This window comes from Arctopsyche grandis, chromosome 4, assembly GCF_051622035.1.
Source record: "Arctopsyche grandis isolate Sample6627 chromosome 4, ASM5162203v2, whole genome shotgun sequence".
Classification (NCBI taxonomy): domain Eukaryota; kingdom Metazoa; phylum Arthropoda; class Insecta; order Trichoptera; family Hydropsychidae; genus Arctopsyche; species Arctopsyche grandis.
The window spans coordinates 8,147,402-8,166,175 of NC_135358.1; the positions used below are offsets into that span (position 1 = coordinate 8,147,402).

The window sequence follows — 18,774 nt, forward strand, 5'->3', positions numbered from 1 at the left end:
ACACTTATAATTCTGCGAACCATTGACGTTATTTAAGAATTGTTTTCTCAAGCGTTTCGAAATGCGTTGTATCCGTGAGATGACAGACAAAAGCATTGCGGTGGGTAGGGTTGCCAAACCAACACAAGTACACAAATATGTGGGTATATGTATAAAATGCGAATTCAATTTTCATTACCGTATTTCCTTTTTTATTACCAGCGTCTCGGTAAAACCGTTTTGAGTGGGATCGAAGATTCTTCGTTCCTCATTCAAAAGATTTATATAAAGTCGTAAAAATTAATTAAAACGCCTTTTACGGTTTCAGAACACGGTGGAATGTCGGCTGGATTTAACGCTTCATTATTCTATACTCGATATATTTTTACATCTGATTATTTTCATATTGTATATCCCCGACCGATGTTTTCAAAATAATATGCAAGCGTTTATTTATATATGCACATATGTACATGCATGTGTATGCATTTACGTACACAAACGTATGTCTGTATATGTATATTTGCATATGTAAACTCATTGATATAAATATCAAGAAAAATTTTAAATGTGAACTTAATATTTTAATAATCTTTTATGGTCTTGCTACTTAAATTATGTTTAAAAAAAATCTTATTTAATATTTGTAAAAATTAGTATTCATCTCATAAGTAAATATTAGTTTCAGAAAATCATTTTTTACCTTATAAAAATCTTTCGTATTTGAATACAGTGGATCCCCGGAGAACGTGGATTTTGAGACCGATAACACGGACCAAATATCGTGTTCTCGGGGGCTCTACTGTAGATAGATTCTTTCTATGTATATATAGTCAAATTATGTATTTTAATATATTCAATTAAATTTTAGATTGTCTGCTATGCAAGCTGCAAGCAGTTTTAACCAAAAAAAAATGATATACCTACATATGTACATATGTACCATTTGGTTCGGTGATTATACACTAAAATCTCGATCACGGAACATCTGGCACCCAAAAACTCCATCAATCACACGCGAAATATTGTACAAACGAGAACTCGAGTGCCAGATATTCTGTATTCACGATTTTTGTGGCAACGATTGTCGTGCGCACGATCGCAATTTGCGCAATAATCCGTTTACCGTACTATTTCATAGTACTCGAACCAAAATTTTTTATCTTTTCTATTTTTCACCTGTCGAGCAACGCCAGGCAATTCGGCTAGTTACATATTTCACTCGATGAATTTGGTGATGTGAAGTGTGTGAATCACCTTGTCTGAATTTTTACATCCTTACACACGTGTACTTGAATCATCCAATTTGGCGAATTGCGTTTAATTAGCGTTGAATTTGGTGATGCAACGACTTTATTTGTGTCGATTTTCCGCAGAATCGGGAACACCATGCTTGTTTGTTTTGTTTCGACGGGCTTCTGCTCTTCTGGAGTCGGCTCTTCTCGGTAAAGCAATGTTTATCGACATATACACGTACACACATCCACCGGAGTTGACTGAGTAAATTGGCGATGCCAGATTTACGACTATACACATAATGTAGACGAAAGAAACCGCTTCCACTGTTTATAATTAATATCGGTGCAAAATCCTCCGCTCTAGTCTAAACGATGTTCAACAAAAATATAATAGTGATTACATGATTATTATAAATACACGCGTATTTCCATTTTAAATGCAACAAAGTTGCACAATCGGTAATGCAATATAATTTTAATGCGCACCCGATTTTGACAAAAAATATTAGTAAGGGCATTTTTCCGTTCACTTCTGTAGTGTTAAAACTGGCAAAGATTTAACACTAATACATTTGAATGGAATCATAAAAATTACCACTTACACGAAAACCATGTGAAATGCATAAGAGGTATGTAAAAATGTCGGAAATTTCGCATTTACACATGCAGGGCCGCGCCTACCATATGTACAAATGTGTGCAACGCACACAGGCAGCCAAAATAAATGAGAGTCGAAAAAATTATATTCCTTAAAAAATACTTTGTCTTGTTGTATACTTGTGGATTGCTGTTGAAAGTTACAACTTGTAACACATCCGAACTATAATTCAGGGAAATAACGGGATAGCAGGTATAGCTTCGGTCCGCATAGAGCTAGGTCTTTTATGTTCTATTATCTTTGCGACTTACAGATGTATTTCTTCAAGGATGTTGAGTATTGGTTTGTCATCGAAAGAACAATGTTCTAGATGTGGATTTGGGGGTAAAAACACTTTATTTTCAAGAGTGAACTTGAAAAGGTTCAGTATTTATTGCCTTCTGGTCCTGTTCAGAACTAAACGTTTTGGTTTTCTGTCTGTTTTTCTGGTTAATTTTTATTATGATTCAAATTTTCAACATATATTTCTCACACAATATTAATTATCACAAGGTAAGATTCTTGCACTATTCGCATGCATTTTTTTATTAATATGATTTATATAAATGCTGATAATTTAATGATTTTCCCATGATCAGGCTGCCCCTGAGCGACACCTATGGTATTAAACTAAATTTGTAGGTGATTAATTTTTGAAATCATATTCAAATAGTGGTGGCATAGTGGGTAGAATGGTTTTTACGCATTTGACAAGGAACCGTTTCAACAAAGAAATCAAATAAATTGTGATGAGGAAAGATTAACCGGGAGTCATAAATATCCACGTCTGACAAGTAGCACTACAGAAGTACTCGGAATAAATTGTTTTCAATCAAGGTCAACCCACGCTATCGTACCAGGCAACTTCTCGGTGGTTAGCATTAAAGTAACCACTAAGCCATGCTACTAGCTAATTGTCTTTATACTTAAATATTTTTTATTAGTTACAATGTTCATTAAATGATTTTAAATATTTGGAGAAAGTCACGTGTTGTTCTCGTAAGATTTCTATATATAAATGGCATATTATAAAACATTATAAGTATCGCGCATTGTCAATCAAAACAAATAAAAAATTTATGCGCTGTTTTAATTAGAAAGTTTGTTTTAAAATTTGTTCTAGCTTGATTTACATTTGCGTCATTTCTCTTGGCTATTTGGGTTGATACTGCCATAGGTCAGTTCTAAACGAAAAACCACATATGCATGTATCTTTTTTTTATACGAATGAATTCAATACACAAATATGCATTTTTAATATGTAATATTTATTCATATATACATTTTCCAGCATTATAAATTATTCCACCAATTTCTAAGAATTTTAACATGTTTATTGAATGATTGGATTTGCAAATTTCTTAATGTTCTTTAATTTCGATGAAATTTCACGCTTGTAAATAAATTAACTAATATTATCATGTTATATTTCATCTTCCCGTTAATGAGTTTTTGATTATTGGCATTTAGTTTTGCCAATTAAATTAATAGAAAATGACGATATACATTCGAACGCTGAGAAAAATAATTACACAAGTAAAAATGTTTAGTCATATATGGAATGTTTTACAATTTTAAACGGTTCACATATACTCGGGCTTAAGGATGTCTTTATTTCTGATATAAAAACTTACTTGCATATAAATTGAAATTTAAAACGCGTATCTGCTTGGGGTTGGTCCACTAATCCTCACTGCCAAGTATTTAAATTATCTATTTTTAAACTTTTTTTTGTACAAACAAACAAGACGACCGTAAATTACGCATCACATACATATATTGCGCAGCTACCGAATATCATAAAACCTCCTGATTTCCATAATTTTTAGGATTTATTATTTATTCGTAATAAAAATCTGGTAATAACGTGTGCAGTTAAAACATCCAGAAGGACTGATTGGGTCAGGTCTCGCTTTTATGGCAAAAACATCTAAATATAATTGATACTCCATTTTATTTATAAAATATTTTTTCTACTTGTTTGAAAAAAAAAGGTTTTCATTGAAAAAAAATTCTTTTGTTTTTTTTATCGTGAATGCTCTTATTTTGATAAATTATCATAAAATCAACCGACTTCGACTCCTTTTTTTAATTGTTTTCTTTAATTAATGGTATTACCGTGTGTATCAACTAGAATCTGAAGTAAGTCCAATAATAAATTGAAATTTAATCATTTCTATATATGTATGTAAGTACGAATTTTAATTACATTTAAAATAAAATCGTTGGATTGCACGCATTTTTATGTGTTGTGTCCAAAACCGATTGTTTCCCCTTTCTCATACATTTTTTTATTAAATTGAGTTGTTTGTGTATTAGCCAGCAGCGTGGCTCAGTGGTCACGTTGATACTAAGCACCGAGGGTTGACGGGATCGATCTCGTGAGCTGACCGCGATTAAAAATAATTGATTCTAATAAGTCAGACTTGGACATTTGTGACTCCAAGTTAATCATTTCCTACCAGAGTTTTCCAATTTATCTGATTTTATTAGTGAAGTGGTTCCTTCATTGAATTGGCAAAAACCATCCTACCCACTATGTCACCAGTATTTGAATATGATTTCAAAAAAATATTATCTTATATACAATATTTATATTATGCTTTCATATATGTCTGGTCACAGTGACGCGTTAGAGTATTCTGTAATGTCACTGTTGCTAATATGTAAATAATTATAATAATAATAATAAAATTAATACACATACACTATGAATGTACTAATTTTTTATTTATACCTATTTATTTACCAATAATTCAATAAATTGGGTTACATGTCAATTTTTAGTGATTTAATTTTTATATTTTGAAAATTGTTATTAATTTTTTTACTAAAAATTTTATACGTTGGCAAGATATGTATATTACAATAAAACAAAACCTTATAAAAACATATAAGGCTATTGGCCACTATACGTATGTCATCGTCTCAAGTTTTTGCTTTCTTAAACGTGTTTATTACGATTCTTTTTCATCATCGAACTATCGGAAGCGATTTAAATTTCTATTAAAGTGATCAAACCGCGCAAAATGGCAATGTTTCAAATCGATCATTAGTGAAATGAAACATACAAAATACTTATTTTGTTATTATTATTCGTTATCCATTTATAATGTCTTTATTATAATCTAATATATGATTTCGAAAGAGACTTTGTATGTATGTTTTTTTTTAGTATTTTTGGTTGGGAACATCGAAAACAAAACAAAGTTTTTCGATATATTTTTTTTTCGATTCAAATAAATTTAATAAAAAAACCAATTAATATTTACTAGTATATGTAGATTCACCATGTTTAAGCTGTTTATATTACAAATACCGAGCGAAGCCGGGTAAAAAACTAGTAATAAATAAGTAGAGGTAGGATAGCCAAGATTGTTCCATTGTTGTAAATCCTTTGTGAAAAAGGTTCGGCAAACCTTTAACAATGCATTTACAACATTTGAACAATACGCGGCACGCTCTGGGTCCGGGCTTTATAAAATAAGATAAAAAGCCTTGTAATAATCATAATATTGTTGCGTAGGGGTGGGTGGAGGCTCCAAGTAAAAGGCCAACAGTCGTCTCACAGCATTTATTGATGATTAAGGATTAAGGATGATTATTGAATGACATGATATCGCCTACGTACCGCCTTATAAAGGGTAGATCTCTCAGGACGTCTAATCTGTTTACCTACTGTATAGTCACGTATTCGGATATGTATTCCCACGGTATGAGAAGTGCAATCATTGTTTAGCTTTAATGCACTTAGCTTGTCGCTAATCCTTACCCCGGTCACACGGTCTCTCAGGACGCTACCCGGTCTAATCCGATCGCAATCACTCGGCGGCTCTGTTTAGTATACGTTACAATATCATAAAAATGATAAAGTCGGTAAATTTTGAACCGACTCCACAGCCATGGTAAAAATGATAAAAATAACAAAATCAGGTCTCAAATCAACTTCTATGGCAACAACGGTTTTGTGACGTTCGTAAATTTCCTCACTCGCTCTCAATACGTAATAAATGCGGTTTTTTTTTTCTGTTTTGTTTTTGGCAGTTCGCTCATAAGTTGGTCATTCGAATGAAATTTCCGCTCACCTTGCCATCGGCGATTTCATGACCAAATTTCGAGCCGAACGCCGAGTTCGGAGCGCTCCTGAAGAGGCTGCAGCGGAAAGGTCAAGGCGGAAGCGAGAGAGGAAGTGGTGCGCGCGCGGAAACCGCACAGTGAAATTCGAGAAAAACCGGACGATCCGATTTTCCGAGCAGGTGCGAGAAAATGGTGAGCCAAGATGGTGTCCACCGCGAGTGGAGAAGGGCCTGCAGGTGTATATCATACACACCAGAGCAAGATGGAGATCGCCTCTGGCCACTGTCCAACACTGGCCACCGTTCTGTCGGCCAGTGCTCGCGCCACCGGCCGCGCACACGCACGCGCTTACCACTCCTTACCTCAACACGCGCTTTACCGACAGTTTGCGCGCGCGCGCGCTCGCACCACCAACCCAACACCACCCCCTCACACTCAGCGGGCAGCTTTTACAATTCGCTCGCACCCTTTGCTCGATGAAAGGCCGCTCCAGCTGGTCGGTGAGGTTCATTTTTTTATATCATATTCCTACTTAAACACACACTAAAACATTCCCGTCGATACAATTTTCGCGTTTAATTCTGTGCAATTTATTTCCCCCCACCCCCACCCCCCATCTCTTCTTCTTCTTCATATATCATATACGTGTGAGTGAGTGAGTGAGTGTGTGTGTGTGTGTGTGTGTGTGTGCTGTTACCGGTATTTTCGGTCTAAAAACGTAATGTGTCTTATCTGTGAAAGTTTAAAAACTGTTCAAGCGAAGGTGAAAGAGATATGTGCGCTGCTCGAATAGATGTGAGCACATACATATACATAAATATATATAATATATACAAACGAGCGCACGCTACAGCCCAATGTTAAATTTTGATTCGAGCTTTCGAAAAGAAAATAAACTTTTTGTACGTATTTATGAATTGTTATTGATTGCGACAGATTCGAAGTGCATTTAGATCGCAGAGAGATCGTCTCGAGAGCCGGGTTGCAACTGCGCTGCATAAAACCCCGTGCGCCCACGCGAAATGCCAACGCGCCTATGTAAAATACACTTTATTATCGATTTATATTTATTCATGCAAACCTGCACTCGGAATCGTTCGGATAAAAGCGGCCAGATGGATAATGTATTATCTATGTGTGCGTGTAAAGTTGACGACGTCCCGGTGGCGAGCTCTTCCTCTTTTGCCTCGGTGGGTGACATCTGAAGGGACCTTTGGAGCTTTTGATCGGTGGTCAAATGGAGGTGGGTTCAAGTCCTAAAAGCAGTGCACCAGCCTCGCGACCTCAAGCCTCCGGCTCACCGGGATTTCCCCGTTAGCTGGTGCGGCCAGTTCACCATTGGTGATTGTCCCCCTTCTTCCCCTGTTTAGTGCTGGTGGCGCCTCCCTGGACCGTCGCCTCGCAGGGGCGTCTCCAGGGCGGTGCGGGACGCTCGGTGCGGACGGCTCGGTTTTCCTGCTGTCCCGGTCCCTCACTCCGTTTGACATTTTTCCGACGTCACCTGAAGAATCTCACCAAACTGGTTGGCGCACAACAGCGGCCGCATTAGTAGTGCGTGTCGCTCTGTTAACCCTTTCGCTTCTAAAGTGTGACACGCCGAGCGCGCGTGCTCTCCGCCGACGGACGTTCGCTGCTTTTTTTTGTCGTTTGTCAAAATCTTTCGGATCGATCATCGAAATATTTATATGAAAAGTTTGTTTGTTTGTTTTGAAATTGCCGAGTTGGGCCGGGGTGCACACAAAGGCGGCGGGGCATATATCTACATATGCACGTGAAATACGCGCGCCGCCGCTGCTGTACGAATTTACGTAAGAAACCAGCTGGTTGGCACTTAAACCCGTTTGTGCACCGGCTCTGGAGGGGGCCCTCTTCACCAGGTGTTGTTCAGGTGCCGAACCTCGCCGAGATTCCGGTAGCAGCGCCAACACTTGTAGAGACGACCTCTTGCGACACAATGGGTCCCGCAGTTTCGAAAGCCGCGGTTTTCGCGGCCGCGACGATGCTGGCTTTCGACTCGAAAAATCATCACGTGCATGGCATGGCGTTGGGTCGATTCCTAAAAATTCGCTCTGGAACGCTTTGAAAAGTGCATCTCGCGCGCTGCACTCGCCGTCGAGCGGGCGCCATGCGCGCGTCGAGCGCCAGGTCGAATTTTCCGGTCCCGTATACTATGCTGCATACATACATAAATATATGCATGCATATGTATGTATGTTCAAAACCCAAAAATCGAGCATTGGTCTTTGTTTATCGCGTTTTTAAACCTTAAAATATTTCCAATCAATAATGCAAATATGACAGAAGTCAAATAAATGTACTTATTTTCATTTTGAATATGTCTGTATGATATTTACTTCAATATACTTACTCAGATTTTGTTCTTATCAAACTGTTTATTTTAGTTTAAACGTGATAATTTATGGATGTGTATAAATCACATACGAGCGTACAAACATACATATTTTCCGCCGAACAAAAATATATACATATGTATATACGTCGAACGATTCGCGTTTTATCGAATTTCAGAATATCTGAATATTTCTTGTCTAGTTGGTATTATTTTTGATTTTTAAATGGTTTTTATTATTACTAATACATCTTATATCTATTTTAATAGCTACTGATCTACTGATCATTTTCTATTTTACCGTTTTATTTTTTTGTTAGTAATTATAGTTTTGTCGCATTTTAATATATTAACATTTTTGTTATTGTTTCCTATTATGCTATACATTAGTATAGCATAATAGGAAAACAATCACAAAAACCTATTTACAATTCTTATAAATGCTCGTAATACATTTTATACATAATATTAACTTGGCTTTCTAAAATCAACGATCTGAAGCAGATTATGTTTAGGTAATCTGTGTTTGTACTCACATATATACATATATATTATTATTATAGAGTATAGACACCTTATTGTATGATTGGTATTGGGATACAAAACATATATAAAAAATGTTTTACACGGTAAAATAATTATTTCACGTGGTAAAACCATTAAAAAAATATAGTAAGAATCGATTTCCAAACGTTTTTTTTAATATTTTTAATGTGTGTTAATGTTTTAAAAATCTATTACATTATATATTACAAAATATTACATACATATATACATATGTACAAAAACACATTTTTTAATATGTATACAAGCTCTTATTCAAGCAGATGAGAAATTAAGAAATTCGTCAAGTCGAGTTGAGTCGAGGAAACGAACATCGGTCGAACGGAGTAGACCGATTATTAATTGAATATATTTAAATTAATAACTATTCACGAATATTAAAATAATTATAAATGAATGTATCATACATATTTTTTACTTTATCTATGTTTTTTTTGGGTGGAAAAAAATCATTAAGATTTAAGTGTAATTTTTATTATCTTTGCGGATAAATCTTAATTTCAATATACTATTTACTATAACAATGTCCCAACATAATATATATTTCATTTAATAATTATGAATAGTCAATTATTTTTTATATCATATTATAATACTGTATTTAATTTAAGTATGGAATTTCTTATTAAAGATGTGTATGAATAACAAAATTCAAACACATGCATGCGGAAATTCAATTTCATATATGCATTTTCGTCTGTTGAAATAATAACCGGATGTATCTTAGTTCTATGAAACGTTTAAATAAGGAATACGCCTTTTGCAATATTATATTTCAGTTCGGATAAGCATCAACCGATGTATGTATGTATGTTTGTATGCAATGTATCGATTTAAATCATACGTGTATATATATGGTTGTATAGAATATAATCAAGGATTTTATTTATATTTAGTTTGCATAATTCGATGATAACTTATATGATTGCATTTAATTGATGACGCACAGATAAGAGCTTCAGTCGTAGATCGTACTTTATTGTCGTTTCGTTTTCACGAAGGTCGACATTCCACGGCGAGATCTGCAGAAAAGAGTTATTAAATAAAGCTTGCGGTTTTCGAGCTTGTGTAATTTTCGCATCTTGCCCGGTGCCATCGGACATTTTTTTCAAATTTGAAATTCACGGTATTTAAAAGTTGACGAGACGAACGTGTGTTTTATTGCGTTATTAAAAATCAATCGGCGTAAATTGATTGAAAATATGTATAGATTCAATTAACATACGCGATTACCATTAATGTTAAATAAGATATAATTTATAAATTTATCGCACTGAGGTAACGTGGATTGAATGAATGCCTGCCTGCCTGTGCGGAAAATATTTAAGTAAACGTGTATGCATTAATATTTTGATCGATTGCAATTATAAAGTAGTCGTCCGGCGATAGAATGCGAATAAATGTGTGTCAGCTACCTAAATAGTTTGATTATTTTCAAATAAATAATGTAATTTTGTCGCAAAAAAAATAGTGACCCGCTTACATCTATAATTGCGCAATTTATAGCCTAATAAATTTCGCGGCTTAAACCAATTTGATGCTTTTCATTATGTCAATATATAAATATATGTATTAGAAGTATATTGAAAGTCATCTGAATTGGGGTCGATTACTCAATGTAATATAAACTTAATTTTGACATAATGTGAATACTTTTCGTGTTTAATTCCGAATATTACATATGTATGTCCAGCTAGGTGATGGATTTATTCACGTCGGTACATATTATTTTGTAGAATTTGAGGTTTGAAATTTTGAAACTCAATTAAATTTCATCAGAACAGAACGTCGGTTACTCCGCATTACTTAACGGCAAAAACATAATTGAAAACAAACCCGGAACACATTTACAACTTCTTAAATTAAATTTCTCATACTGTAATATCATTTTAATCTTGCTCGTGTGAAAATAATTTGAATATAAATTAGCTTTCCTTATTTTATAAATATAGGAAAACCTACATGAATGTGGGTATTTGATGAAAGTAAATACAAAGAATTGGTTTCGTTAATATTTAATGTAGTGATTGAAATATATGAATATATTATAAGCACAGAAATTCACACACACACACACACACACCTGTCTGAATTTTCATTGTTAATGCATTTTAAAGTGAATAAAAATAATTTTTCAGTGAGTGTAATTGAATTGTGAAGTTTTAAAAGTGAGGATGTCGAACGAAAGAACTAGTAAGAGAATATATCCGAAGGGGGTCCACCCCGAGTGAGATTGTTCAGCTAAGCTGGAGACATGACCCACGGTAAGTCATCACAAAATTTGCTTGATCGATTTGGTAATTGTGAAAATGTATCCGAATGAAATTATGATGCGCGAAAAGAATCGGTAACAGATTGAAAAACAATTGTGAAACTTCTGAACGTGTTGATTTGTGTAAGTTTCTTAAATAATTATACTAAAATCGAATCGGATCGTTCGTCACTCGTTAAACTGGTTTATTTAAAATAATATCACGACTGCTTCAAATAGATTATAAACAATTATAATACGTTTTAAACTGGATTTATGGTTGAATAACAAAGCTAAAATTAGATCAAAGTCGAAATAGATTGATTTATTTATGAATTAAACGTGCAATTAACTTTTATTGCTGCGTTCGACGACTAGATGAGCTTTTTTTCCCCAATTGAAAAAGTACGTTGCGTATTCGACACTACTCTCGTTTGGAATTTTAGCACTTTTCGGAAAAGTGATGGTCTTCTGAGGCTTGAGAGGACCCCGAAGTCGTGCGGGCCATAAGGTTTAAAGTCCCTGCGTTACAGTACGACCGATGGAATGCCGTCGTACAACTAGCACTATCTGCATACGGACAGCTTTTTATATGTGCGATGTATTTGACGCTATTTCTTTTCGAACTGTTCTCAATTTTGCCTCTACGTCGCATTCTGCACTGCACTGCTCACTGCATTTTCGACATGACCCAAAAGTGCACTCCCGTACACACAAAAAAATAAAAACAAAGAGAAACCGTCAACTCGCACCTTCACACATCTGCACGGTTAGTTTAATTATTGAATCAATTAAATGTAAATATATCTAATAGTAATTTATTCGCGAAAGGTCACCGGCGCTATTTATATATACACACACACACACACACACACATATTGTACGTATATCCTCGTTCTAAATTTCAACATCGAGTAAATCGAAATTGTATTTATATACGGCGGTATAAAAAAGCGTATTGCTTCATTTGCATTCTGTGATTTTTTTTCAGTTTTGTATTATTTGGGCGATTCTTGTGGGTCGATGCCCTATTCACAGCCGCTGTGAATTCCAGGCATTGAAGATTTTCCTATGTGTGATCTTTGATATGAAAAGTGTGCGTTGGAAGTGTGATTGTGCTGGTGAATTGGGGTGGAAATTTGATCGAAATAGCCACATTGGACACAATGCGAAGTGGTCGGCGAGAGAGCGCCAGCAGTTATGCTGTGAAAGTATTCACCGACGAAAGGAGAGGGGCATATCTGGCAGGAGACAAGAAGCATGAGGCAAGAGGCAAGGCCGCGCAGCATCAGAATTGGGCCACCAGAGGCTGATCCCCCAATTCAAGCACTTCCGCCGTCACTTGCTGCCACTGCTGGCCACTGACACCTCGCTGCTACCGCACTTTCGACTGTGGATTCGTTTTTTTTTATTTTTATTATTCTTTCTTGCAATCGACGTGCATGTGTAGATAGATTGATGGTATCCTCTGGTGGTAGTGTTTGTTGGACGACAGTCAGGATTTTGCAATCGCCTTGAAACGACGAACGGACTAGGGCTCGGGCAGGTGAACGAGTCGCCGACGAAGGCCATAGAAATATGATATGAACAATAATAACACACATATATCTGTCGACCGGATAAAAATAAAATATTGTCTACTCTTGCTTCTGTGGTTTCACTGGCGAAGTTGGAATTGCTCAACGCTAACTGTTGCCGTTCATTCCGTATGGGTGGTTGGGTTTTTCTCGTCGGTGCAACCGAACCGCTTTGGTTCGCTCGGAAGCGAGGAATTGAAAATGTTTTGATGTGAATTTGAATAGCAAACCTTTCAACTGGTATTTAGACAGAAAAAATATGTGCAGGTAGACCATTGCTAATTCTCAGACCGCGAATTATTAATTCGATCTCCCCTATTATTAAGCTTCGATATATCTCCGAACCGTATAATTCAGCCAGTTTAAATTATTGAAATCAAAACAAAAGTATAATTTTATTTTACATACAATTTTAATGCGAGTTCTTTTGTTTTGAATAGTTTTATTCAACTTACGGAAGACATTGTATTATATTGAAAATTTGAACATATTTATAATACATACCAGTGGCGTATTGGACAAGGACCAGGCTAGTCCCCCAAAATGTTTTTCTTAAAATTTGAAAATTTCAACAATTCAAATATGTAACAATAAATCTAAATCGTTGTCTATATTGATATTATTCACGCAGATAGAAACCGGAATCGATCCTTCTTGAGGTAGTGGTAGTGGTGGTGGATTGTTATGGTATAGTCCGCCGCGTCGTTCGCTTGTACCGCTCACCGTCTCAATTCTGTTTCCTTCGCTGCACTGGCGAATCGTCATATGAGCCGTTATATTTGAAAGTGACAAAAGTTCAATTTTCATTTCCAAAAACACTATTTCTGTTTGACTTTATTCACAAATTGTTATAATTTATTTTAATTCGATATGTTTAGAATATCGGAAAAGCTGAGTAAATGTATTATAGGCCACCAATATTTCTAAATATTGTAAAACGCAAAATATTATATTTAATGTTTTGCGAAAAATTTCTCGAAATGAAGAATAGTGGATGCCACTTTCGAATATAACGGCTCATATACATATAGGTGTTCCGTCGAAGATAAGACATGTAATAGTTTCTTCAAGCATTTTCACTAAGAATATTCTGATTTGTTTGATAGACATCAAACATCATTCTGAAGTTTTTTGTTTTGTTAAAATAACACATACACGAAACTTTTTAAGTAAAAAATGGAAAGGGACTCGGCTCGCGAACCGATTCCCTCAGAACAAATCAGTGCGGAAACTAATATAAATAGGCCTTGGAATGTTGCATTCTCGATCGATCGTTCGACAAATCATTCAGAATATTAAATATTAAAGACAAACAAGATGTTAATATTAAGAGAGGCAGGCTACTTAGGATATACCTGTTATATTCCATCCACTGTAGGACGACAGGTAAAACGCACTGCTGTCCCTTATACCGCTTCTCGACCAACAGCATTTCGTACAGACAACACACGAAACAACTTTGTACTTGCGAAATGCTTATTGATCGAGATGAGGTGCGAGGGACAGCATGTGAGTTTTATGATGTGCCTTATAACGCTTCTTGACCAATAGTATTTCAATATAACATTGTACTTGATCAAGATGGGGTGTGAGGGACAGCATGTGAATTTTACCCGAGTGGATGGACACAAAAATGGAAAATTATACTTCAAGACAGATTGTTGTAATTAAAAAAAATAGTACTATTTTTTTGCCCACACCTATTCCCATGTTTTAAAAGTCATGGCACGCCACTGTTACATACTATTAAAAAGTTTAATTCATAATACATAGTTTGATATATTTTATCTATATATATAAAATTTAATGTATGTTTGTTTGTCTATCTGTCTGTTTGTCTGTCTGTTTGTCTGTCTGTTTGTCTGTCTGTTTGTCTGTCTGTTTGTCTGTCTGTTTGTCTGTCTGTCTGTCTGTCTGTCTGTCTGTCTGTGAGTCTCGTATAGGCTCCTAAACTACTCAACCGATTACGATGGAACTTTCAGGATTTGTTGTATGCATGTCCGGGAAGATTACTGTAAAAAAAACGGGAAAAAACCTCTTAATAATAATATTCGTAATTAATTAGTTTATTACTACCAGCGGAAACCTATAATTAGTCTTTTGTTATGTACTTTATTATTTGTTCTGTTTTGAAATAAAGACTGTTGGTTTTCCTTAAATAAAATAAAAAAAATTACGATTTTACCGACGCGAAAGTATGAAGCGCCATTGTGTAGTCAAGGAAATGTGTTTGTTGGTAACCACGTTAACAGGTTGGTTTATGACGACACGGCGTCTAAGAGACGCCACTCCACGGTGTTGAGTTCCAACTATCACTTGAAACGGGAATTGTATGTGTTATTGTGGCATTGCAACGCATGCCGTGTCCAACTAGTAAGATATAATATTATACATTATCATCAACCAACCGGAAGTGCAATACAATTAAAATTTATGTAAGCGAAACATTTCTCGGAAAATCACTCTGTCAAAATTGATAATGAAATTCAAACGAATTTCCACCAATCAGAAACGGTACTTCATTGTTATAGTTGTTTTTTTTTTTTTACTTTCTGATTTCGTTTACGTTTTCCTTATGAGCGTTTCAATTATTTTCATTCATTTCATTCGAAATACCATAAACGGATGTGTGTGTGTGTGTGTGTGTGCCTTCTTTGGAACTCAATCTACCCACATTGAAGCGTTTCGAATTTATAGAAAAATACCACTATTTAGTGGTTTGTTCAGTACGGAGCCGTTTCAACGGTTCTAATCAGGATTTGAGCCATCGACTGATTAGATGTATGTATGTATGTAGATGTCGGAAGGGTTGCCTAAGACGATTTTCAAATTGTGTCGCGCGTGATTGGGGTCCAGAACAGGGTTTGGTCATCTCGGTGCCGGATGTGGTGGGTGAGGGGGCACTTCCGTGTGCCGCGCACAACCGACAAACGCCACATTCGAAATGAAAACATTAAATGGAAATCTGATACGGTCATTAGCGGCCACCTCGCCATCAACTGATACACACTCCGAGAGCTTTTTTGCTACGGTGTTACCGACTGAATTGGTAGGAATGTGGCCCGGCCAGTTTTTATCCAATATTCGCTATATACTCGCGCGAGCGCGCGCGCGCGCGCAAGTGCGCCTCTGTATGTGTGTGTGTAACAGTAAACATGCATGTGTTTAAAAATATCGCATAAACAGACAAACACACGATCCAGTGTGTGTGTGTGTGTGTGTTCGTCTTGTTGAAATCTTATCACGATCGAGGAGCTCGAGTTTCGATTCGGTCAAAGGTTTTCCCCGTTGGAAGATTTTCCGGCGTGTCTGGCGACATTTTCCATCTACTCGATTCGGTGTGTTTTTTCGTTGAAATTATTTCTATGTGTTGTCGATGACTAATGCTGGAATGAATTCACATCCGAACCGTTCCGAGAACATTGAAAATACGCCGTTCGCAATTATGTATGTTGTTGTGAATACATTCGTCGAACGTTCAGAGGAAATGCAACGTTTTGTTGAATTATTTACCGAGTAGTTAATATAGGTATATATGAGAGCTCGCAAAACAATTCTAAGATTGCATGTTGCATCAACCAATTACGGGGTTTTTAGCGTTAATTTTACCTCTGTTTATTTTTATATCCTCATTCTTCGACAATGGAATTTTCCGAAATATCTCGCATTCTGTACTAATTCAATTCACACGCGGTGCTATCGGATGAAATGAGGCGTAGTTCCATTTTTAGACTCGTATAATAATATTTCTTAGTTTAAGGCTTCATTCGCTTGTTCAGTAGTTGTGAAAATTCTGTACTGAAAAACATTGAACATTTTCCAGGAATCATTATTGATATATGTGGAAAATCATAATTCTGGAGGATTCGATCTTTTTTTCTTAGAACCAATTGGTACGTCTTTTCGTCTAAATATTTTGATAAACAGTTCCTGTTAATTGTTCGGAAAAATCTAGTTTTTCAATGAAACCATCTTACCATTTGCACGAAATCTGATTAATCTTTTCTTATTATTGTATCTCACTCTACTTAAAATACTTTTATTTTTTACGCATTAGTTAAATTTATACAAATTGTTAAATACTCTAAGATACTTTAATAATCAGAAAGTTTTTTGAGGTTTACTGCACTTATTTTATTTTACTTAATACAAAAGATTGTAGCATTTTATTCAATAATTCACAGTAAAATTACTTTAACCCTTATTTTTACAATCATTATCACTAGTAGGCGTTTTAAAATATCTTCAAAAACTTCTTTCAAATATTGACTTTTTTTAAATATTTTAATCAAAAAAATATTTTTACATACATCTTAATATATAGGTACATACATACATTATTATACAAAAAAAATTCCACGTGAAATTTATTTCATCGTATATTTTTGTAATTCCTTTTTTATTAATTTAGATCTTAACAATATTTCCCCACGTCTTGATCCATTTTTTTCTTGCTTTTCTGGCTTTAAATTTCTATTATTTGGTCATTTTTTAGTATTAAATGTGTATGTATGTATGTACATATATCCCGTATGTACTATTATTCAATGCATTTTTTTCTTTGTTTTTATTTTATTTCATTGTTGTAATTTATTTTTAGAAACTTTTTTGGTATCAATGTTATATTACAAATTGACATACGTTGTAATGCTGTTTGATTCTGTTTTTCAAAAAAAAAAAAAAGTACATACTTATGTCTTAGCTTAGAATTTCTTGCCGAATTGAAAATATCAGAATTGCTGTTTTACGATGTTTCATTTATTGTAATTTTATTTTATTTATTTAAATTCAATACAATACAAATCAAGTTAGTGATAAAAATTTAGAAAAATATAAATAAAATAAAAGAAACTACAACATGTTAAAAAATGTCTGGATAAATCGCATTTTAACTAATCAAACATATACTGCTCATTGCCCAGTCTGTGTAATCTTGACATGGCTGAATACGGTGAATAATTGGTGGTAAACCTGGGCATATTAAAAATATGGTTACATCTAATTAATCTGCCCGGCACATGGAATCTGATTAAGCTCACCAATTCAGAGCAGTCGATGATGCCATTTAGAATACCAAATAATCATCAAATATCATTATTTATAATCTTCTATCACACAATTTTGATAAATACAAGACTTCTTGTGTCGCATAGCTTCAATATACGATACAAGAAGCAATACTACAGATTGACTATAAGCAGGGCCGCCGCGAAGAATCCCGGGCCCTGGAAAAATAGTTCCTTACCCTATGACAAACCAAAAAAAACATCTTACAGATATATTTTTAATATGCGAAAAATCCATCGGAACTTTTAGAAAAATACCTATATGTTAAATGCTATTTCGATTTCACATGGACACAAAGAATGCTCGGATCGAAAAATAATAAACATTTAACATTTAGCAAATATATGTATTTTTATGTACATAGAATAATATAAAATATCAATGTCGATCAGTTGAACGTTTCAACACGGGACTCCTCAAGTAGTCGGGGCCCTGGAACTTTAACCCTAGCTTCCCCCACCTCTCAACGGCCCCGATTATTATTTATTTATTTACTATTAAATAGCAAATTGCTAATGAATTATTTAGCAATTAACAATTTTAAACTAAAAGTAACAACTATAATATAACATAGTTAACAAAACTATAATTAGTAACCCTAAAATAATAAAATATTATTCCAAACATAGGATTTTATTAAACTTACATATATAATTACGTCATCTTCCACAGAGGTATCCATTAACACCCCTCAAGAAAGCACCAATGTTACTAGCACCTCTATTGCTCCCAGGAAGGGCATTATATATTTGAACACCTCTGTGGAAAATACCTTCTGCAGTTTTTGCTTTCTTAACTCTACCTGTCATTAATTTATTCCTATTTCTAGTTTTATAATTATGTATATCTCTATTCCTAACTATGTGATGACTAAAATATTTGGGTAACAAATTCTCATCTACCTTATATACAAATTTTAAAGTGCTTAATTTAAGACTATTTCTAACATCCAACCATTTCAATTCATCTTACAATACGTTTCCTCACATTCAAAATTGCACGCATTACTCTATTCTACACTTTCTGCAGTTTAT

The 18,774-nt window shown here is 34.8% G+C and overlaps 1 protein-coding gene across 1 annotated transcript in view; it reads left to right on the forward strand.

The window, feature by feature from the left end:
* Nucleotides 1-6,244: 6,244 nt before the first annotated feature.
* Nucleotides 6,245-18,774, forward strand: part of dpp (decapentaplegic morphogen) — a 38,477-nt gene continuing 25,947 nt past the window's right edge. Inside the window, exon 1 of the mRNA XM_077429274.1 lies at nt 6,245-6,431. The gene's annotated coding sequence lies outside the window, so the exon portion shown is untranslated. The remainder of the gene's footprint in view (nt 6,432-18,774) is intronic.